Source organism: Rhinoderma darwinii, chromosome 2 (genome assembly GCF_050947455.1).
Source record: "Rhinoderma darwinii isolate aRhiDar2 chromosome 2, aRhiDar2.hap1, whole genome shotgun sequence".
In the NCBI taxonomy this organism is placed as follows: domain Eukaryota; kingdom Metazoa; phylum Chordata; class Amphibia; order Anura; family Rhinodermatidae; genus Rhinoderma; species Rhinoderma darwinii.
In genome coordinates this window covers 26,261,829-26,285,758 of record NC_134688.1, presented here as the reverse complement: position 1 = coordinate 26,285,758, position 23,930 = coordinate 26,261,829, and the positions used below count along the sequence as shown (strand labels likewise).

Genomic DNA, 23,930 nt, shown 5'->3' with positions numbered 1-23,930 from the left:
GGCAATATTGGTTGTCACCCAGATAAGACTGGCTTAGGCTTCATGCACACGACCGTGTCTGTAATTACGGGCACGGCTGGCCGCGGACGGGCGGCCATTTTTACGAGCCGTGCTCCCATTATAAAGTATAGGAGCACGGTCCGTAAAATGAAAAAATAGCACATAATCCTATTATTTTTGGCAGGTTTCTACGGCACGGACACCCGCCTGTAGACATACGGGAAGGTGTCCGTCGGCCATAGAAATGAATGGGCCCGTAATTACAGCCGATTTTACGGTCGTGTGCATGTGGCCTTAACCAATTCATGGAAAATATATTTTTACTGCTGCTTTTTTTTATTTTTTATTATTGTAAGTGGAAATTCCTTACGGGAAGGTCCAGCCTTAAACACTATTCTGTTTAATATTTGATCTACTGATTCATTTCATAATTCCTATAGCAGTTGAAGCTCCATTTTTCTAATACAGAGCTCAAAATTCCCTGCATAGGTTTACAGACAAGAGATACAATTTCTACTACCTGCTGCCACAACGAGAGGGAGCTGTCGAGCTTACTGTTTACTGTTTTATTATTGCTTTCAATGTATAAAGTATGCACTGAGCTCCCCCTAGTGGTGGCTGCAGGCAGCCAGAATTTTATCTCTTAAATATGCAGATATCTGGAGCTCTGTATGAGAAAATGGAGCTCCGACTGCTAGGAGATTATTCGGCACAAAATGTAGACCTTAAAACGACATGCTGTTAAATGATGGAGATTAAAGTCCCCGTGGTTTTGGGACACAGGTCTACGTTACCGGGTTCACTTATTTTTGATGACTGTGTAGCTTTGTATTAATGCTCATTTTCTTGCACAGTTCTAAAAATAGTTAAATCAATAGTCAGACAGAAGGTGGTCTCTCCGTTCTCCCAGCCGAGTATATTTAGTAGCATCATCATGGCTTTCCTATGACACATCACACATATTTGGGGGGGGGCACCAGTATCTGTAGATGTTCCTTCTTAACTGTTTCATACTCTACATGCTCAAGGCCAAGCAGGTGGCAGATGACTTTTTTAGATTGAGACCCGCTGGGACATTTATTGGACCTTCACCAGTCTCCGCAGTGAAATACAGGTCCTACGTGAGTGTTGGGTCCTATGCACATGATGCGTATTACGTGTGGATTTGCTGCGCAGAATTTCCTATGGCAAAACCGCAGCGTAATACAGCACCAGCAATGTAAATGGGCTACCCAGTAATCTCATCTACACGTTGCAGGATTTTTCCGCATGGGAATTGACCTGCTGTGCGGATTTGTCAATTTATCCTGCATTTCTGTCTCAGAATGTATCTGCCAAGTATATAGCACATAAATTCGCACCTGTATCCGCATGAAAATGCAAAATCCGCATTTGAAAAATACACAATATTAAGTGCGGATTTTACCTGCGGAATTACCTGCTTTTATCTGCGTTTTTTATGCAGATTTTCTGCATCCAAATCCGCAACGTGTTGAAACATTAATTAAAGTGGTTTGGTAGGCAATATAGTGTGTACTCAAATTGTTACATATCTAACTTGTTTGTTGTTTTTAATATTTTATATATGTTTTTCTATTTCTTTTTGTTGTTTTTTTATATATAATAGTAGGTTATTTTGCTTTTCAATATTATTGGTCCAGATGGGGACCGGTAACCCTACTTGTGAAAGCGTCAGCACTGGGCTATTCCTGTATTTAATACCATCCTAATCACCTGCACCAGGTACGGAGTGAATAGCTCCAGTGCTATTGGAGCACACGCACACTTGTTGGTATGGCTACCAAATACTAGCCCTACAGGTTCCTTTACTTGCTATATCTGGGGTAAATCTTCAGGGGCCTGCAGCCGGCGACTAGCGTTTTATGTCCACTCCACGCATGAATCGATGCTCCTAGTACATTGTGCACTTAGACTTCTAGAATGCTAGAAGATCTAATAGATTAATTATGCAGGCCCCTGAAGATTTACGCCAGATATATCAAGTAAAGGAACCTGTAGGGCTAGTATTTGGTAGCCATACCAACAAGTGTGCGTGTGCTCCAATAGCACTGGAGCTATTCACTCCGTACCTGGTGCAGGTGATAGGATTGTATTGAATACAGGAATAACCCAGTGCGGACGCTTTCACAAGTAGGGTTACCGGTCCCCATCTGGACCAATAATATTGAAAAGCAAAATATCTACTATTATATATATATCTCAAATTATTATTGATACATTTGTATCATCATTCAGTTCATGCTGATACGCTGAACAAATCAAATATCAACGGTTATGGGGTTACCGGAAACAAATATATCCCTGATGCACCTATCACAGGTTGCGGCTGTCACATGGGACCCATCGTCATGCCAGGAGACCGACTCCACACAAACCAGATAGGGGAGCAGGTACACGTCACTCCGGTAATGTGGGGGGAGGTGAGTATGGGTTTTTTTTCCCCCCTCTTCTCTGCAGTGACAAATCCGGAAAAAAATCAGCACCAAATTAAACACGATTCGGTGCAGACTTTCGGACAAAATTCCCTGCGGTATCTGGCTCGAATGTTCCTCAGCAAATCTGACCCTGCGTGAACATACTGTAAGGCTCCATTCAGATGTTGCGGATGAGGTGCGTTTAAAACGGCATGTGATTTGATGCGGTTTTTTATGCGGTGCTAGAAAAAAAACACAACTCCATCGAAAAATCGCCGTAAAAATGAATGCGGTTTTCGGGTTCTCCCACTGGAAGGAGGCCAGAGTCAGAAGTCTGGCTGTTTGCCACGGCTTGCGGTAGAAGGTCTACCTCTACTTCTAGACCTGCGTCGTGGACCTCTCTGACTTGAAGGAGCTCGGGAAGCCTCTCTTTCGAGAACCTCTACACTTCGAATTGGCAAGTACTGGGAGAGACTTGCCCTTCTTGTCAGACAAGTCATTTCTCAGGTCGTCCTGCTTCGTACCCAACAGTCTGCCCGGATGATATTCAATAGCTAAAGGTTAGTCCTGGAAGGGCTATCTGCAGGCCAAAGCTTGAGCCAACGGGCTCTGCCCATAGACCTTTCTGCCAACTTAGCATCATCTCGATGAACTCCCTGCAGGATGTTTTCTTGTAAGTTCTCAGAGCAAGAGCTACTTCAGAAGAGGCAATGGCTGCCTTGCACTGACCAGCACCAGACGTGTCGCTTCACTTCAGAGCTAGATCCACTTTTCTGTCCATGGAATCCTTAAGGGCTGCACCATTCTCAGACGGAACCATCTTCTGTCTGGACATCCTGGCAATAGCGACGTCCAGCTTAGGTGGCAGTGCCCGCTCTGCGACCTGCTGATCCTAAAAAAGGTACAAGGCTTTAAAGAGTCTCTGTCACCACGTTATAAGTAGCCTATATTGTGCATTATGTGATCGGCGCTGTAATGTAGATTACAGCAGTGTTTATTATTTAGAAAAATTATCATTTTTGATGGAGTTATTTTAGCTTTATGCTAATGAGTTTCTCAATGAACAACTGGGCGTGTTTTACTTTTTGGCCAAGTGGGCGTTGTACAGATGAGTGTATGACGCTGACCAATCAGTGACCAATCAGCGTCACACACTTCTCTCCATTCATTTACACTGTAGATAGCGATATAGCTATATCACTAAGTGCAGCCACATAAACACACTATAACGTTACTGCAGTGTCATGACAATGAATATACATTACCTCCAGCCAGGACGTGATGTGTATTCAGAATCCTGACACTTCGCTAATACAATCCCAAATCTACAGCACAGCAAGTGTAATCTCGTTTGAAATGACCGTTTACAGCGTAATCTCGCGAGATTACGCTTCCTGTGCTGTAGTGTCGGGATTGTATTAGCGAAGTGTCCGGATTCTGAATACACATCCCGTCCTGGCTGGAGGTAATGTATATTCATTGTCAGGACACTGCAGTAATGTTATAGTGTGTTTATGTGGCGGCACATAACGATATAGCTATATCGCTATCTGCTGTGTAAATGAATGGGGAGAAGTGTATGACGCTGATTGGTCACTGATTGGTCAGCGTCATACACTTCTCTCCACAACACCCACTTAGTCATATAGTAAAGCACGCCCAGTTGTTCATTAAGAAACTCATTAGCATAAAGCTAATATAGGTCATAACTCCGTCAAAAATTATCGTTTTCTAAATAAAAAACACTGCTGCAATCTACATTACAGCGCCGATCACATCATGTACAATATAGGCCACTTATAATGTGGTAACAGAGCCTCCTTAAATCTTCGATTAAGGAAGGGCTGCTTCTCAGAAGCTTTCCCTTACATCTCCATGCTCTCTCTAAGGCAGTCAAAAAACAAAAAGGCTCTGGGCCTTTGAGACTGGTCCTTGTCGGAAACAGATGAGCTACGGGCTTCGAACCGGACTGCCCTTAATAGTCTTCCTACCTTTTCAACAGGGAACAAAGCCAACTTAGAATTTCTTTCTCCATCAGATGAAGACATTCCTGCTTCATCAATGGTTCTCAAGTTTTCCATGGGTACAGAGGTCACTGCAGTTTCTCTGCACGTTCTGGAAGACAAAGGACGGGAAGGAGGACTGACTGTAAAAGATCCTCTTTTAACCTAGAGGAGGAAAACATATTGTTAAATCCTGCTGGTAAGATGCATCTGAAAGGGGTTGTCCAGGATTTAAAAAATATAGCGGTTTTCTTACAAGAACAGCTCCACACCTGTCCACAGGTTGTGTGTGGTATTGCAGCTCAGCCCCATTCACTTCAGTGAACTGCAATACCAGGCACAACCACCCACGGACAGGTGTGGCACTTCCCATTACTTGAATCAGCTAAGTTGGGGAGGAACATATGACAGGGAAAAGGGGAGTCAGGAAATACCGCTTTTGGGAAAGCGTAGAACCCTGCAGAAAGAAATTACCCCTCACATAAGGGTCTGGGGCAAACGACCCGATACCCACTACCTCAGTGGGTAGGAAGAAATACACAAGGGGAGTGGGGTGAAGTTGTACTGATAACTGGGGCTAGACATAGAATTTTTTTTGCATAGGATTGGTGGCAAAACTGCGCCATTTTCCATGATTATGCAGCAAAAAAAAACCAACATTTTGACCATGACGTGTGAACCCAGCCTTATAGTTTCCTTAGAGAGAATTCTGAAACATCTAAAAAACTCATTGTTTATTAATGCAATTTAAAAACTGCGCTTTCTCCTAAGCGTTTTTATTTTTTTTTGGCTGCAGCTCCAAAATAACCCAAAAATTCCTGTCGTAAACTTATAGCAGGTGAGGAGGTCACCCCATATTTATGTGTTGCTGTGAGGACTTACAAGAAAACACCATTTACCTCTGGCTGGAGTGCTGCTATATTGCACATATTAATATCTAGTTGACTGTATAAAAGGGAATGTACAAGGACAATGATAAAGAAGTAAAAAATAACACTAAAGCGTGTAATAAAAAGAAGTGAGAACACGGTGTACATCGCATGGAAAGGTCATAGGAGAGGTGACGTGCAGACTAGAGGAAAATAGAAAAATGAGAATCCTCCTCTGTGGGGTACAGATGTCGTGATGTGTCGGGGGGCAGTTTATCTGGAGAGTTGTGTTTACAGTACAATGGATTATTCGCAGCGTATTTGTGATCGGCGCATCTTTTAGTGACGACAACTCCGATAAGTGAAATCAGGAGACGGATATTAAAAAAGACCCAAATGAGCTCTGTGTATTTTCTCAAACCTTCAATATCCTCTTGTAGATTCCGTCCCTGATACGGTTGTTCCCGGCCTTGCTCTTCAAGTTCATGGTTATATTAGAATTTATGAATTAATATTTACTGATCGGAATACAAGTAATTTTACACATATTGTTAAGTCCTGCTGCTAAGATGCATCTGAAAGGGGTTGTCCAGGATTTAAAAAATATAGCTGTTTTCTTCCAAAAACAGCTCCACACCTGTCCACAGGTTGCTTGTGGTATTGCAGCTCAGCCCCATTCACTTCAATGGAGTTGAACTGCAATACCAGGCATAACCCATGGACAGGTGTGGCACTGTTCCCAACATTTGAATCCCCATTTGGGGGCAGTTTTAAGCTCTACCCCCAATTCACCCAGGAATGACCACAAGACATCCCAGAAATGCCCACTGTTGAGCATATTTGCATAAGTTTAACCCCTTTTTAGATCCATTTAGCAGGACAATCCCATAAAACGGGGAGGATGAGAGGGTTTTAACAACGGAATCAATATCGAAGTCGACTGCGCTATTGATTCCGTCGGAAAACCGGAAACCTGCCGGAATGGTGACGAACAGAAACCATTAGCAATGTTTCCCTCACCATTGATATCAATGGTGATGGAAACGGAAGTTGTAGTTTCAGTTGGACATTCCGTTGCGGGGTTCACCCGACGGAAACCTCTGATGGAACCGCGGAACGGAAAGCCAACGCTGATGTGAACAGGCCCTAACCGGTGGAATCCCAGGGGGGGCAGGGGTACTCTCTGTGCTCATGTTGTGCTTTTAATAAGCAGCAGGGTGTGTGATCATAGCCTTGGTACTTTGACGTTATTTATTGGAGTAGGGGGTACTTGGCTTAGGCTAAGTTCACACTAATGTTAGTATACTGTACGTTTACCTCTCTTCTGTCAGAGGAAGAGAGAATCGAAAGATCAAACAGAAAGCAACGGTTCTGTTAGAATTACCATTGATTTCATTGAATAAATCCTTGTCTAAACAATCCTCTGTGAGCGAAACACCCTGTACTCCAGACTTGACATTTTACCTACACCAAAATCAGGGCAGGAAAGAAATTTGTGCTGCTGTTCTGTTTTGGCTCACAGACGATTGTCTAGACTGGATACAATCGTAGCAAACTCTCGGAGGTGTCTTCAGCTTCTACATGCAAACAGAAATGTTCACATTCTCTGACAGCAAGCAGAGATCTTGAAAATGATTAAAAATTTAGATATAAATTATAATAGAAAATTGGAGGCACACAGAGGTGTAGAGTATATCACCGTGTAACGCAACTCCTTGACAGTATGTTCTAACATTTAGTATTCCTCTATATCAACTATTATGGAACTTATTCCATTGATTTTTCATTTCTTGTTTGTAGAATTGGGTTTAAAGTTCAGAATAGTTATTTTTTTCTTATGTCTGTGTTTAAGCGCCACTTTAGATAACGGCAGCATTGTAAATCTATATTTCTGTCTTCCAGAAGACTAAATAGAGGGGAACATCTCTTTATAGTCATTCTTAATAACACCCACTCCTCCTCCACAGTCATTACTCCTGAAAGCCGTGTGTATGTCGTACCACTGTATGAGCAGGTGATTCTAAGGACACAATGTTCTAGGAATTTCTAATCAAGCGGAAATGTATAAAGTGGAATCAACTTGATATACTCTCTTCATCAGCTTTCATTACAGCTATTTTGTGTGGTCCATAAATACTGCACCCCCATGTACTGCAGAACTGCAAAATGAGAATTCACTGCAACTCTCACCACTTTATAAAGAAATAAACCTACATCCTTTAAGGCCCTGTTCACATCTGTGTCGGGTCATTCCGTTATTATGCTCCATCAGGGGAGCAGAACAAGGGAATAACGGAAGCAACGGTTTCGTTGTACCACGGATACCACCGGTGGTCAACGGAACCCATTGACTTTAATGGGTTCCGTCAGGGTTTCTCCCTTAACTCCCAGTCGCTGACTTAATAACTGATTAGAATAAAGACTAAGGCACCTTCTGTGCTGAAGTGGGGAACGACCCCAGCTTTATTATTAATAACATACATCACAAACAACTGGCCTGAAGGATTTGATTAGCATTCTCTCATCTGCTTTGTCCTGATATGCCAACCAACCGATGCCAAGCAGCGGGCATGTAGGGTGTCCTATCCCGCCATCATGGCCGTAAGGAGGGGGAAACAAGAAACGTTCTTGATTCACCGACCACCCCCACCCAGCAACTATAGACCACTCTCGGCCCCATCTTCTAGATCCAGCAGGAGAATGTCCAGCCCAGTCTTCAAATGAACGCCATCAGGAATTAATAAGTCTGCGTTATCCCCTTCTAGCGATCGATGTATAAGCACGACACCGTCCAGGGAGCGCACAAAATGCGAAACCCCGGACATTCAACAATCTGCGCAATATTGTCTCCGGTAATCTCGGCCGGATCGGCGACAGAGGCCCCTAAAAGATCCTCCAACGCAGATGGGAATGAGGCTTTAGAGGAGCTTTGGGTGGTCTTTTGAAGTTCTGGAAGTCAATGTTTAAGGACTTCAGTCCGACAAGTCGAACCCCTGGAATAGTAGTAATATCCAAAATGACGTATAGAATCTGCTGTGTAACCCGTGATTGGTGTAATGGGGGGGGGGAATACAACCTGTAAGGCTTACGTATTAGACGGAGAGAGATGACATTACTAGCAAATTACAACGAGAAAAACGAAGCACCAAGAAACATCCACAGAAATGTACTCAATTCACAAGAATCAGCAGTCCCAGATTTAATTTAGAAGAAAAATGGTTTTGCTGACCCAAACAGGACTAATTTTTAATTATAGAACTTGTTCAGGCAATGGCTTAAATTTTGTATGACTAAAAAAAACCACTATTCATTTGATACATTCAGTGCAATCCCATGTCAGCAAAAGACAACTCATATTATATATTTAGTTTTCTTTAAAGAGACTCTGTCACCACATTATAAGTGCCCTATCTCCTACATAAGGAGATTGGCGCTATAATGTAGGTGACAGCAGCGCTTTTTATTTTTAAAAAACGATCTATTTTCACCACTTTATTAGCGATTTTAGATTTATGCTAATGAGTTGCTTAATGCCCAAGTGGGCGTGTTTTTACTTTAGGCTAAGTGGGCGTCCTGCACTCCTCTCCATTCATTTAGTCAGCACATAGGGATACTTTGCTGTCTTATACTAACACATTAACGATACTGAAGTGTTTAGACAGTGAATAGACATTCCACGGGATGTCTATTCACAATCTCTGCACTTCGTTACTCTGTCTGTGATAGTTACAGCAGAGGAAGCGTAATCTCGCGAGATTACGCTGTAGATGACAGGTTACAACGAGTTTACGCTTCCTCTGCTGTAACTACCACAGACAGAGTAACGAAGTGCAGCGATTGTGAATAGACATCCCGTGGAATGTCTATTCACTGTCTAAACACTTCAGTATTGTTAATGTGTTAGTATAAGACAGCACATAGTGATCTAAAAGGATCCCTATGCGCTGATTAAATGAATGGAGAGGAGTGCATGACGCTGATTGGTACAACGCCCACTTGGCCTAAAGTAAAAACACGCCCACTTGGGCATTAAGCAACTCATTAGCATAAATCTAAAATCGCTAATAAAGTGGTGAAAACAGATCGGTCTTTTAAATAAAAAGCACTGCTGTCACCTACATTACAGCGCCGATCTCCTTATGTAGGAGATAGGGCACTTATAATGTGGTGACAGAGCCTCTTTAAAAGAGAGGCAGGAGCGACACAGATCTTGTCACTCTTGCATCTTTGAAGGGAAAATTGTTAAAGTGTACCGAACTGTTCAGGTGACTTCAGAATACGCTGTCATATGTGAGTACATGAGGAATAACAATATTTCTGGCCATTATATGACTTGTGTTCTGAATTATTTAGCCGTTTTCCTCTCTGCAGGCTCTATCTCTAACTCTTAGTTGTCTCAAAGCTAGTGGGTGGAGCCTAACTGCTATAATCCTTCTATACCCTACACACATAGAAGAGGAAAATCCTGCTCTCCTATATCTATATACCACATGTATAGAAGCTGCAGCAGCATGGAGGTGATTATACAGCAGTAATGAGCAGTGTAGCTGAGAATCCAGCACTGGGGTGATATAGAAATCTTACCAGCACGTCTGTGTGTTTCTTTCTGCTCCTGCTTCCTGAGCCTGCTCCCCCCCCCCTCCATAGACGTACATGCTGTATGTGTTGCTAAGTCACACTCTCTCTCTGCTCCTGCCTCCTACTCCCCGCCCACTCTTCATAGACTTGTATAGGCAGGCAGTGAAGTGACACACCTCCACTTTCTGCAGTCCTTCTCCTTTGCTCTGTAACCAGGTCCGGCCAATGCTTGATAACATGGGGTGGACAGCAGATTACAGGAAGGGAGACACCTAATGGCAGTGATTTCACACAGAACTTGCATGGAAAAAACATCTACATTTTAACAGTAAGTAAATTACAAAGTTGATCTACATTGGGTTTACTATTAGATCAGCATAAATTGTTTGAAAAGTCAGTGTCCATTTAAATAAATAAATAGAACATAAAAAAAAAAATATTTAAAGGTAAAATTCCTTTATCAAAGTAGGATAAAATACCAACATTTTAGATTTTCAGGAGGCATAATTGACTAAGAAAAAAGGAAAAAATGTTTCTAAAGGGTGAAGACCATCCAAAAAGATGTTTCCACATATTCAATGTCTTAGACGCACTGTTACTTTGGTGTCATGCGCTCATACAGTGATATGTTTGTCACATATCAAAACAACCAAAAGCCACCCAAACATAGTAACCCTTTATTAATTATTAAACAAAATTACAACGTAGTTTGAGAATTTTGTCACGTGAAACATAGGACATATGAGCAGTGGTACATGTGCAAAGAAGTCCTCGGTATGTGTGCCAAGACAATAAAAAGTAGGATATAACAAACCAACTCATCACGAGTGAATATCTGCTGTTTGTATCTATTTTTTATAACCTACCCGTTTTTCTACTTCGACGAATCCGTTAAAAAGGTAATATAATGGATGCCAAACTGACAGCTTTTTTTTTGACAGATCCAACTAATGGATGAGTCAATAAAACATAAAGTTTACCTTCAGTTTGTTTCAGTTTGGCATTCTTTTTGCGTCCATTTCTGTTAAATTTGACGAATCCGATAAAAATGGAAGGGTCAATGCAGATGTGAACAGAGCCTTACTTGATCGCAATTTTTTTTAACTGTTATGTAAGTGCATTAATTATCTTTTCCCTGGGTTTGCGGGATGAGATAATCAATGTCTGACTCGATACAAATGGAATCATTTGTATCCATTGACTTCGGTGTTAAAAAAGAACGGAAAGCTCCTTTTCGTCGGCAGACTACTCTATTGTTTCTAGCAAAAAGACGGAAACCTGCCAGAACGGAGCCAAACCCACAACTCTTAGGGTATGTTCACACAGCTCAGATTTATGGTGGAGGAGAGGCTAAGGCACTACTGTGGGGAAAGGAGGAAAAAAACCAATGCTGCCACTACTTAGGGGGAAGATAGGACAGACGACTTAGTACAATAAGTGAAAGGGGTTTAAGGCACAGATGTGGGGAAATAGACTGTTCTGGGCGAAGTAGCGAGGGGTATAAGTCACTTGTGGGGAAATAGACTGTTCTGGGGGATGTGACGAGGGGTATAATTCACTGTTCTGGGAAAATAGACTGTTCCGGGGGAAGTGGTGAGGGGTATAAGACACAGATGAGATGTGGGGTAATAGACTGTTCAGGGGACAATTGCGAGGATAAGGCACTGATGTGGGGGAAAAGACTGTTCTGGGGGAAGTAGCGAGGGGTATAAGTTACTTGTGGGGAAATAGACTGTTTCGGGGGAAGTGGTGAGGGGTATAAGAGACAGATTTGGGGTAATAGACTGTTCAGGGGGCAATGGCGAGGATAAGGCACTGATGTGGGGAAAAAGACTGTTCTGGGGGAAGGGGGATTAGGCACTGCTCTGGGGGAAGTGGCGAGGGGTAAGGCTCTGCTGCAACTACTAGGGGACTATGGAATGGTCATTAACACACACTGACCGCTAATATTGTATGTGCTTGTATACAGACAGGAATAGCAGTCAGTGTGTGTGGATGGGGGAAGCCGGACCCCCAATATTTCCATTCATAAACATTTCTTGCTGTTTTTAGTCACTTTTCATGATGCATGTGGAATTTCTTTGTGACTAGATCTGGTCCGCTCTTAAAGCCGAGACCTTCAGTAAAATTATCTTGACTTTTGGGGTTTTTCTTTCATTTAGTTAATATGTAATCCAAAGTGATTTATGTAATCATTCACGCAGCTGTAATAATATCTGTTAACAAGCCTTCCCAAGAGCCCGGGCATATGCCATCGTATCGGTGAGATATGTTGGCGGTTACACTAATGGTGTATTATTCATTCATCAGCTAGCTTGTGTTTAATCATACTCATTACATCCCTTACACAGTTCATTTCTATACTGCCCTTCATTGGTAAATTAGTCGCTTCTTCAATCTCTACTTGTCAGCGATTTCCATATTTTAACTCATTGTTGTCCTTCGTATTGTATGAAATCAAAACTTCACCAATATTCATCAGAAATTTCAAAGCCTGGCAAAATTGTCAAAAAGACATTTCAAATATACAGATGTCATGCTAACACGGACCTTTGGAGGGCATTTTTCTTTTTCTTCAATAAATAGATTATTCAGTGTTTGGTGCAACTTTATAAATAGTTTTTATTCAAAATTCGTTTTACTTTTTGAGATACAGCTGTTCCGTATCCTATATACAGAGCAGCTGTATCGTGCGCTAAATGCTGATACTGTCAGGTCTGCTGGACTGACGGGATCAGTGTCGGCGTGTCCTGCGTATCTGACCAGCAGGATCCACCTGTTATCCATTAACTTAGATGTGGTAGATTAAAGGTGGATCCTGCGTGTCAGAGTCACGCAGGACCCGCTGACACTGAACGCGTCAGGTCCGCGGGACTGACGGATTCGGGTCTTAGCGAACTATACAGCTGCTCTTTATAGAGAATACAGAACAGCTGTATTTAAAAAAGTAATATGCATTTTTAATAAAAACTATTTATAGCGTTACACCAAACACAATGACTAACCTGTTTATTATTTTTTTTTTTTATAAATTTCCCCTTAAAGGTCCATAGCCTTTAATGAGATGAAATTGTATGTAACTATTACGTTACCCTCTTTGTAGATGCGTCTCCCTTTCTACCAGCAGCCGGCTGGGTCGGGTTTCCATGACTTCAGGCCTGGTGACCTATTTAAAGAAAAAAATGTAGCCTGTATCTCTTGCCTGGGAATTGAAGTACATTTTTGGGTTTGTATTGGTTCTGACTTTGTTCCTGATACTAACCTTCTTTCTGGTTTCCACTGTCATCTCGCCCCTTTTGATTTGTTGCTTCCTGGTACCTGTCGTTTTACTCCTGGTTCTGACCGCTGGCCTAACCTCTGTCTATGTCCTCGTCTCGTACTATGGCTTGTCGCAACCCACCCGGAGACCTACTCCTTATTCGGAGATGACGATTGTCTCCGTTCCTGCCGCCTTTCGGGTGAAGAATGGGAGATTCCTTAAAGTGGTTTTCCAGCCGTGACCTATCCTCAGGATAAGCCATCAATCGCTGATGTGTCAGGGTCCGACTCTTGGGACCCCTGTGGATCAGCTGTTTTGAAGGGGGATGCATAGCTCAAACGTGCGCTGCTTCCCCTTCATTTCTACTTGCTCACTGTGAATCATTGACACATATTTAGTGGCGATTCACAGGTATTGAAGCCTTCTTCTCCCATTCACTTCAATGGGAGAAAAGGCTACAATAGCCGTGAATCGCTGCTACATATATTTCGAAGATTCACAGTGAGCAAGTAGAAATGAAGGGGAAGCAGCGCTCGTACGAGTGCTGCACCCCCTACAAAACGTCCGATCAGCAGGGGTCCCAAGACTTGGAGCCCGACCCATCAGCTATTGATGGCCTATACTGCGGATAGGCCATCCATTTTTACTGTCTGGAAAACCCCTTTAAACTCTGCACCCCTAATTAGCCTGCACCAAACTGATTGTGGCTCAAAGTATCAACTTCTCTGGTGGGAAACGTAACAACTACAGTACGCCAACCTTTGTGGTCAGCATTTTAGTGCAAGTATCATCATGTAACAGGACAATGTTTCAAAGCATACTTCTAAGCTACACAAAAACTACATGATGAAGAAGATGGGAAAAATATCCTAGAAAATAATCACACCTCTGGGAAGAGCCACAGAGTGAGTTAAAATGTAATTCTCCTTTCCCTGCCTGCAGGCTTTCTGTACATGGTGAGAAAGGAGGGAGATGCAGCTGCAGCTTTTCTCAATCTCAGTGTGTGAGACTGTATTAGATGTGCTGCAGTGGAGGACGTCTGATTTGCTTAGAGAGCACACCAGATCAGGAAGAGTCCCCCCATAAATCATCAAACAAGGAGAGAGATTTGTGTTCAATTTCTGTTCATCGGAGAACAAAACATTCTCCTCTTCCCAAAATGACTGATAATAGATTGTATTGAACTACACAACAAGCGAGGAGAGAAGAGATACTTTAGGTTTAGTGTCCCTTTTAATTCTGGATTGCATTAGGCGCCTTTCCCTTGCTAAGAATGACTGTAGCACTCAAGAAAATGCCAACAGCGAAGAGCAGAGATAAAAAATGTGACATAAAAGCACAACTAGCTGGACAGATGTCTTGCTGCAGTCATGTAACATTAAATTGAAAATGTTCCTTAGTCTAATGCAAAGCTGTGGAGGTAATGATCTGTCCCCGATGTTGTCATGTACTGTTCTCTCTCTAATGACTCCTGAATACATTTGTTTATTGGGTAGGGGTCTGGGCTGGGAATGTAGTGCACACGTGTGTAAGTAATACTTGTAACCAGCACTTACTGTCATGGTAACATATAGTCTCTTGACGGATGGTATTTGGCAACTTATTGCATTATGATGCGCTGCAGAGATGAGCGGAAAAAAACCCCATTATGCTTGCAAAGAATGGGACCTAAAGCCGGTACACACTCTGCAGCGTATTCATTTATCTGCCGTACTGTATTCTTATGTGTAATACAGGACCCCAAAAACAGCAATGGTGGTCAATGCGATAATCGTTGAGGACAGGGGAGGCGTCTCTTCTGTTTACAAGTCTTGCGTGTACGTACTGTTGTATCCCTGGGTGCCGCAGCCAGTTTTTTATTTTGCCTCCCTGCCTTAACTTTCTTTTTATTTTTCTGTCAACATAGCCGTATGAGGGCTTGTTTTTTGCGGAACTAGTTGTATATTTTTTTTTTTTTTTAGTCTAGTGTACTGCATTACCATAGGTGTTCACCCATTTACCCCATTGCTTCTCATGCTTATGAATTGCCCCTCTTTTCAGATATATTCGATGTTCCAGTGATACTGTGTGGTTCACATATCCAACCAGCTCAGACACCTCCGGGGGATCCGCCTGCAGCCAATATTTTGCAATTAGTTTCCTAGCGTGATACAGGACCTTTTTAATAGCCAGCAATTCCATTCCATCCCCTCCTTCCTCCCCCATACAGCCCAATAAAAAGATCTTAGGTTCCAGTGGGAAATCTCTACCATATACTCTAGATACCATTCCTTTAACTTCTTTCCAATAGACATTTAGCATCGGACAGCTCCAAAACATATGTTTTATGTCCGCCCCATCAAACAAATACCTAGGACACTCCTTTGTTGATCTAATTTGCATTTGCCATAGCACCTTAGGCGTCCTATACACCCTATGTAACAGAAAGAGTTGTGACCTCCTGTGCGCTACACTAATAGAGAGTATTTTGGACGATCCAAGTATTTCCTCCCATTCTTCATCTGCTATAGTCCCTACATCCTCTTCCCATTTACGTCTGATCACCACCAGCGGATCTCCTAGGAATTTGGAGAGTAGCGTACTATATAGCACCGAAATAATCCCTTTAGTGTCTTGTGCCCCCAGCACCTGTTCCATCCCTCCCATAGTGGAGCAACTCAAGTCCACCAGCCTCTCGAGCCTGCGCCGCATGCCTTAACTAAAGATATTGGTAGAACAGCCGATGTGAGAGTCCAAACTCCTCCTGTAATTGTGCAAAGAGCTTAAGAGTACCTCCTTCATACAACTGATGCACATGTCTGATCCCTGCTTGTTCCCAATCCTGAAATCCTTCTAAAATATTAAATTCCCATAGATATGGATTATCCCATAAGGGCATATAATTGGAGCATCCTGTAACCCCCAATATTTTCTTACTTTCCCACCAAACTCTATGTAGTAAAAGCAAAGTCGGTTTCCCTCTCGCCTCCCTCCTTAATTTATGAGACTCCATGGCCTCTAGTACATCCGTTCTCTGGCCCAAATAGTACACCAGTTTCCCACTAGAATTCCACTCCTCCCTATTCTTCCAGCCTTTAAAGTGCTGTATTTGAGCCGCTAGATAATATATCCATGCATTTGGAATAGCTAACCCTCCCTGTTCCGCTGGTAGTTGTAGCTTTTCCATTTTAATCCTGGGGATCCCCCTTTTCCACACTAAGTCCCTAAACAAATTATGTATTCTCCTGAACCAATATTTAGGCAGCCACACTGGGGCATTATGCACAACATAAAGAACCTGGGGCATCAGAATCATTTTGATGAGATTTTCTCGTCCCAGCGCTCACCGTGGTAACCCAAGCCATACTTTGGTCCTATCTGTTAATTTATTCAATAATGGTATCACATTCAACTCAACAAAGTCCTGCACCCTTGCCGATACCGTAATTCCCAGATACTTAAACTTCCGTACACACGGTACCTCAATTCCTCCAATCATCAATGGCGTATCTACTGTCTGGAGTGGCAGCAACACCGACTTGTTCCAATTAATTTTTAACCCTGAAAATCTGCCAAACCGTTCCAATACTGTCATTATCACTGGCAATGAATAATCTATCTCCCCCAGGAACAACAAGATATCATCCGCATATAGTGCTATGCGCACCTCCAGCTCCCCACAAAGAAACCCTTCTATCCCCGGATGTTGTCTTACCATATTTGCTAGGGGTTCAATTGCCAGCGCAAATAGTAGCGGGGAAAGTGGGCATCCCTGTCGCGTCCCCCTCTCCAACCTAAAAGAGTCCGACATCCTTCCATTTGCTCTGATCCTAGCTACCGGTTCCTTATATAGTAATTGTACCCATTTTATAAAGTTCCTTCCAAAGCCGATCCGCTCCAATACAGCCCACAAGTAACCCCATTCCACACTATCAAACGCCTTGGCGGCGTCCAAAGACAGCACTGCTCTACACCGAGCATCCGGAGCATCTGTCTGCAAATTTAAGAAAAGTCTACGCAAGTTAACTGCTGTAGAGCGCGATGGCATGAATCCCGACTGATCCATCCCCACAATTTTAGTCACTACTCGCGACAACCTGTTAGCCAGTACTTTAGCTAAAATTTTAGTGTCCGCGGTCAGCAGAGATATCGGTCTGTAAGAGTCAGGTTGCGTCCGGTCCTTCCCATCTTTAGGAATTACAACTATAGCAGCTTCATACATCGTCTGCGGTAAGCGCCCTCTGGCGAAACTATCCTGGAACACCTCCAGTAACTCTGGCAGAACCGTCTCTCCATATGTTTTATACAATTCAGTGAGTATACCATCCATCCCTGGGGCCTTTTCATTTGCCATAGAACTCACGGCTTCCTGTATTTCCTCTAAAGTAATTGACTCCTCCAACCCTTCCCTCTCTTCCTCCCCTAAAGTAACCCATGTCATTTCTGCTAGATATTCTGACAGAAGATCCTCCGGATAGTCCACCTTAGTGCGATATAGTTCCGTATAAAATGATGTCAACACACCTAATATATCCCCTGTTTCTCCAACCAGAGTCCCATTTGCTGTCTGTAACTGGTGAATGAACGCACTCTCCCGCATCGGCTGTGCGATATTTGCTAACAGTCTGCCCGTCATTTCACCCTCCTCATAGTATTTTTGTTGCAAAAACAATCTTTTATTAGCTGCTTGTTCCAGCTGATGTTCCCTAAGCAATTTTTGAGCAGCCTTCCATTGGGCTAACGTTTCCGCAGTGTTATTAGTAATGTGGCTCTCCTCTGTTGTTGTCACCCTGTCTGTCAGATATTGACCCACTTGTCGTGTCTTATTTTTTATGAGCGTGATCTCCCGTATATACACCCCCGTTGTATTCGCCTTCATAGCATCCCATAGAATATCTGTAGGGACCGTACCCTTATTAAACTCTAAGTATTCTCGCAGGCTCGTATTTATTGTCTCCTCTCCCACCAAGCGTATCCAGAACGGGTTTAGCCTCCAGTGCATTCCCAACCCCCCCATCTGCGAACTTGTTCGGATCTTTAATAACATCGGGGAGTGATCAGACAGCGATCGTGGTAGATATTCCACCCCTTCCACACATTCCATCCCCATTCCATTATTAAACATTAGGTCTATTCGGGACAGTGATCCATATGTAGATGATACACACGAGTATTGCGTAGTAGATGGCCACTTTGCCCGCCCAAATATCCGTGAGCCCAACTTCCGTCATGTATTTACCAAACCTCGTCAGACAGACATCTCCCACCCCCCCCCCCTTTTGGAAATGTATCCCACCCTTTATCCATTATGTTGTTGAAGTCTCCCATCAATATAGTCGGTATCATAGGCCATCCAGCCAGTTTCTCCAACACCTCCCTTATCGGAACCACAGAGTACGGGGGAGGCACATACAGCACCACAATTATACATTCCCAGTTAAACAATTTACAATGCACCCCGACATATCTACCTTCCCTATCTTTAAAGGAATCTAAACAGCTAAACGGTACATCCCCATGAACCAGGAGGCTAACCCCCCTCGAGTATGTAGAATGAAAGGAATGGAAGCTGTGCCGGATCCAAACCCTATGCACCTGTTGCACCGTATCAGTAGTAAGATGAGTTTCCTGCAAGCCCATCACCCCAGCAGACTGCCCTTTCAGGTAGTCAAATATAGCTCGCCTTTTAGCTACCTCCCCCATACCTCTCACGTTCCAGGACAAAAGATTTACCCTACCCCCCATCTGGACATTTCTTGCATTTGACAGTGACTATTTCCATTACATCCAGTGGCAATCAGAGCGTACTGCGTTTCAAACTCCCTTTCCCTCCAAAACATCTCCCCTCCCACCACCCTATCCCACCCAACTTTCCATAAACATACCCTCCCAAGAGGGCCCGGGCTGGCGAAGAAAACTTCACCACTATGACCATACAGCTTCCCATTCACTTTGTAGAAACACATCCTTTTTCCACAATTTTAACCTTAAGAACCAAGAACCTCCCGCTACCTCCTCCTCAATAAACAAGTAGCATTTTTATGACTCCTATATCCAATTCTGCCCTTGAACTGACAGCACTTTCCTCTCCTCCCGCCATCAATGACATAGAGACTTCAGCCCAACTATAGACCAACATATAAATGCATAAAACAATGCCTTATTTCCTTGTGCGACTCATCTTCCTCCTTTCACAACAGAGTCCCCACTTCAACCATCCACCTGTTGATCACGCCACCGCTTCCTCTCGATCCTGCCGTAGGCGATCTTCATGACTGTCCAGCCATCTTAGTGCATCTTTCGGATTCTCAAAGAATTGCACGGATCCCAACGCCGCCACCCGAAGCTTAGCAGGATACAGCATGGAGTACTGAACCCGATGGTTCCTCAGCCGCCTTTTAATGTCCAGAAATTGCATCCTCCGTTTCTGAACTTCTGCAGAGAAATCCGGATAAAATGACACTTTCACACCGTTCACCCGTATGTCTTGCCGTTCCCGGGCCTGTCGAAGAATTAGATCTCTATCTTTATAATGAAGCAGCTTTACCAGAACAGGCCGCGGTGGCCGTCCAGGTGGACCAGGACGCGTGGGCACTCTATGAGCTCTTTCCACCGCAAACAGTGGGGTCAGCGACTCTTTGCCAAACACCTCCAATAGCCACTTTTCAAAGAAGGAGTCCGGATTGGACCCTTCCACTTTTTCAGGTATTCCCACTATCCTCACATTATTTCGTCTTAAACGATTCTCCAGGTCATCAGCTTTAGATAGAAGATACGTAACATCCACCACCACCGCATTTACATCCCTTCTCATGGGCAGCATTCTATCCTCTAAGTCTCTGACTCGGCCCTCCACCGCTGTTGTGCGCTCTGACACCTTCTGCAAATCATGGCGTATGATAGATAGATCCTCCTTAATCCCCCCCCCACCTGTCAGGTAAGCTTAGCAAGCGTGGTATTACTCAGGCTTACCGCCGAGAAGACATCTGCCAGCGTGGGGCCAGGTTTGTCCAGACTCTGCGTGCCTCTATCCGATCCTCCTCCTGAACCGCCTGAAGCGTCTTCTCCATTTTCCTCCTCCTCTGACTCCATCTGTGCTCGCAACGGCTCATATCTCGACCCTGAGCGGCCAGCCTGCTCCTTCCCTCCATCCGGCCCCAGCTCACCGTACTCTGCCGCCTTGGATTTCCTGGACCGGGTCATCAGAGCCTCCGATGGATCCAGAATCGTGCCTGCAGGATCACCTCCTTCTCCCCTCTCACCACAGGTATGTCTCCATTAGTATAATGGAGTGCCAGGATGGTTTTCAGGATATCGGCAGCGGGAGCTCCGGTTCCTGCGTCCTTTCACATATGCCGCGAAGCCACGCCCCCCACTAGTTGTATTTTAATGGCATCACTTAATGTACCATATCATGTACTGAAAAACGTTGAAACATTTTTTTGTGGGGTGGAATAGAGAAAACCCCCAGCAATTCCGGCATTGTGTTTCGGGTTCTGATTTCACGGAATTCACCTTGCCATAAAAATTACATTTTATAGGGGTTATCCAGTCCTAAGAAATTGCTGGCCTGTACTCAGGATAGACCATCACTATCTCATCAGTGGGGGACCAACTCTCGGCCCCCGCCGATCAGCTGTTTTGAAGGGGCAGCAGCGCTTATACGAGCGCTGCTTCCCCCTCAATTCCTTTAGTGTTTACAATGTGAATCACCGACATACTTGTAGCCGCGGTTAACCGTATTCCTGCCTTCTCTCATTCACTTCAATAGGAGAAGGCTGTAATACTGTGAACTGCCGCCACAAGTGTGTCGATTCACGGGGTGAACAATAAAATAAATGAAAGGGAAGCAGATCGGCGGTGGTGCCGGGAGTCAGACCCCGACTGATGAGATAGTGATGAACTATCCTGAGGATCTGCCATCAATTTCTTAGGACTCCAAAACCCCTTCATGTTTATTCTGCAGGTCAATATGATTACGGCGATCCTAAATGTATATAGTTTTCTTTTTTAAATTTTACCACATTTATAAAATAAAGACACTTTTGTGTCCCTATATTCTGAGAGCCAGAACTTTGTTACTAGTCCGTTAACAAAGCTGCGTGAGGGCTTGATTTTCGCAGGCCATGCTGTTTTTATTTATACTATTTTGGGGTACACAATTTTTGTGATTACACGTCATTCCATTATTTTTCTTAGAGGCAGTCGAGGTAATCAAAGAACAACAAATCTGTCTTTTTTTTGGGCATTCACCGTGCAGGACAACGGCATATTTTTAGAAGTTCGGATTTACAATATTTTATGTATAAAAAGGGAAAGGTTCTTTATTTTTGCTTTCAATCTTTATATATATATATATTCTTGAAAATGTTATTAAACTTCTTTTAAAAAAAACAAAAATGTAAATTTTACTAGTTGGCTTAAAGAGGCTCTGTCACCAGATTTTGCAGCCCCTATCTGCTATTGCATGTGATCGGCGCTGCAATGTAGATTACAGTAACGTTTTTATTTTTAAAAAACGAGCATTTTTGGCCATTTTTGTATTTATGCAAATGAGGCTTGCAAAAGTCCAAGTGGGCGTGTTTAAAGTAAAAGTCCAAGTGGGCGTGTATTATGTGCGTACATCGGGGCGTTTTTACTACTTCTACTAGCTGGGCGTTCTGACGAGAAGTATCATCCGCTTCTCTTCAGAACGCCCAGCTTCTGGCAGTGCAGACACAGCCGTGTTCTCGAGAGATCACGCTGTGACGTCACTCACAGGTCCTGCATCGTGTCGGACGAGCGAGGACACATCGGCACCAGAGGCTACAGTTGATTCTGCAGCAGCATCGGCGTTTGCAGGTAAGTCGATGTAGCTACTTACCTGCAAACGCTGATGCTGCTGCAGAATCAACTGTATCCTCAGGTGCCGATGTGTCCGACACGATGGTCATAACTTGGCCAAAAATGCTCGTTTTTAAAAAATAAAAACGTTACTGTAATCTACATTGCAGCGCCGATCTGCTGCAATAGCAGATAGGGGTTGCAAAATCTGGTGACAGAGCCTCTTTAAGCATGCAATGGTTTGATCACATGTAAAATACACTGCAATACTTGTGTATTGTCCTTTAAGCCTTATCCTATTAGGAGTAATATGAGCACCAATCATGACAACCCATCCGCACCCGACGTTCACGCTGTAGGGGGGGGGGGTGATAGGAGGGCCCTCTGTCGAAATGCTTAACTGACAAATTCGCTATTGACTAAGGCATCCAAGTGGTTAAACTGCTGGGATACCGATCTTGGCCATTAGAGCAGGGTATCGGCTCTAATATACAGCCAACACCCTCTGCGTATGGAGCGGGCTCAGCTCCTGAGCCTGCTCCATAATCCCCCTACAAAATCCGCTGTACATGCACGGTGGATGTTGCCAAGTAGCTAAACCTGCTGGCAGAGCAGATCAGTTTTCCTCCTGTGCAGGGCAATACTACACTTCCAAACAAATGCTTTGTCTGACTATCAAGGTACAGACCAGCGCTGACGGGGTTGAGACACTTTACCATCTGCGGTCGTCCTTTCCTTCAATGGAATAAATGTTATGTATTGTGCATCTGTTTCATACAGAGACATACACAGGAATAATAGGACCCCAAGTCAAATCTTAGAATGGGACCCACTGCCCACTGAGAGGGCCCCAAAATGTGCCATTTATTATTACATTTAATGCCCCTTATTCTATTTTTAACTCCAACATTCTCAATATATCGGTACAGTGAAGCTCTGTCTTTCTGACTTAATAAATTATATAATTCTGATAGATGATATATGATAAATGATATATAATTCTAATAGATGATATATGATCAATGATATAATTCTGATAGATGATATATGATAAATGATATATAATTCTGATGATATATGATAAATTATATAATTATGATAGATATATGATCAATTATATAATTATGATAGATGATATATGATCAATTATATAATTCTGATTGGGTTAATTACTGTTAATATGAGGCACGTGGAGTTTCAAAATTCATAACACCTCACATTAATTAGTGAAAGAAAGCATTTTTTACTTTTTTTACAGCGTACACATCATAAATGTCGAAATGGCGCTACAAATATGGTGTGCCGGTTATTAAGTTTACGACTATACCGAATATGTGTATGTTTTATGTATTGAGACTTCTATTTTAATGTTTATTGACAAAAATGTGTGAGTATTTTTTGACTTTTTTTATTTAAAGAGGCTCTGTCACCACATTATAAGTGGCCTATCTTGTACATAAAGTGATCGGCGCTGTAATGTAGATTACAGCAGTGTTTTTTATTTAAAAACGATCAGTGATATGATTGGACACTGTGTAATGCTTAATTTCCCCTGTGGTGGCGCTGCAGGGAAATTAAACACTTCCAGGTGTAAAGGATCTGCCAGACACAGCTTCTGTGTCCACGCCCGTGGTTACTCACTCTGCACCTGCTCCTAAGTCTGGTCGAGTGACCCCTTTTTCCACAAATCAGCCTGGGAGTCTGAGGAGTGGGAGAGCCTATCACAGCCTGACCAGACGGAGCTAGCTCCCGCCCTCTGTCTATTTATACCTTCACTTCCTGCTCCTCATTTGCCTGTGATTCTTTCAGTCTGTTTCCTGGCTCTGCTGCTGCTGCTTACTACTTGTCTTCTGCTTCATATTGACCCTGGCTTGACTGACTATTCTCCTGCTCTGCGTTTTGTACCTCGTCCACTCCTGGTTTGACTCGGCTCGTTCACTATTCTCCTGCTCTGCGTTTTGTACCTCGTCCACTCCTGGTTTGA

General features: G+C 43.3%; 1 protein-coding gene across 3 annotated transcripts in view; it reads left to right on the top strand.

The window, feature by feature from the left end:
• MRE11 (MRE11 double strand break repair nuclease) overlaps positions 1-23,930 on the top strand; it is a 297,684-nt gene that overhangs the window by 166,324 nt on the left and 107,430 nt on the right. The window lies entirely within an intron of this gene.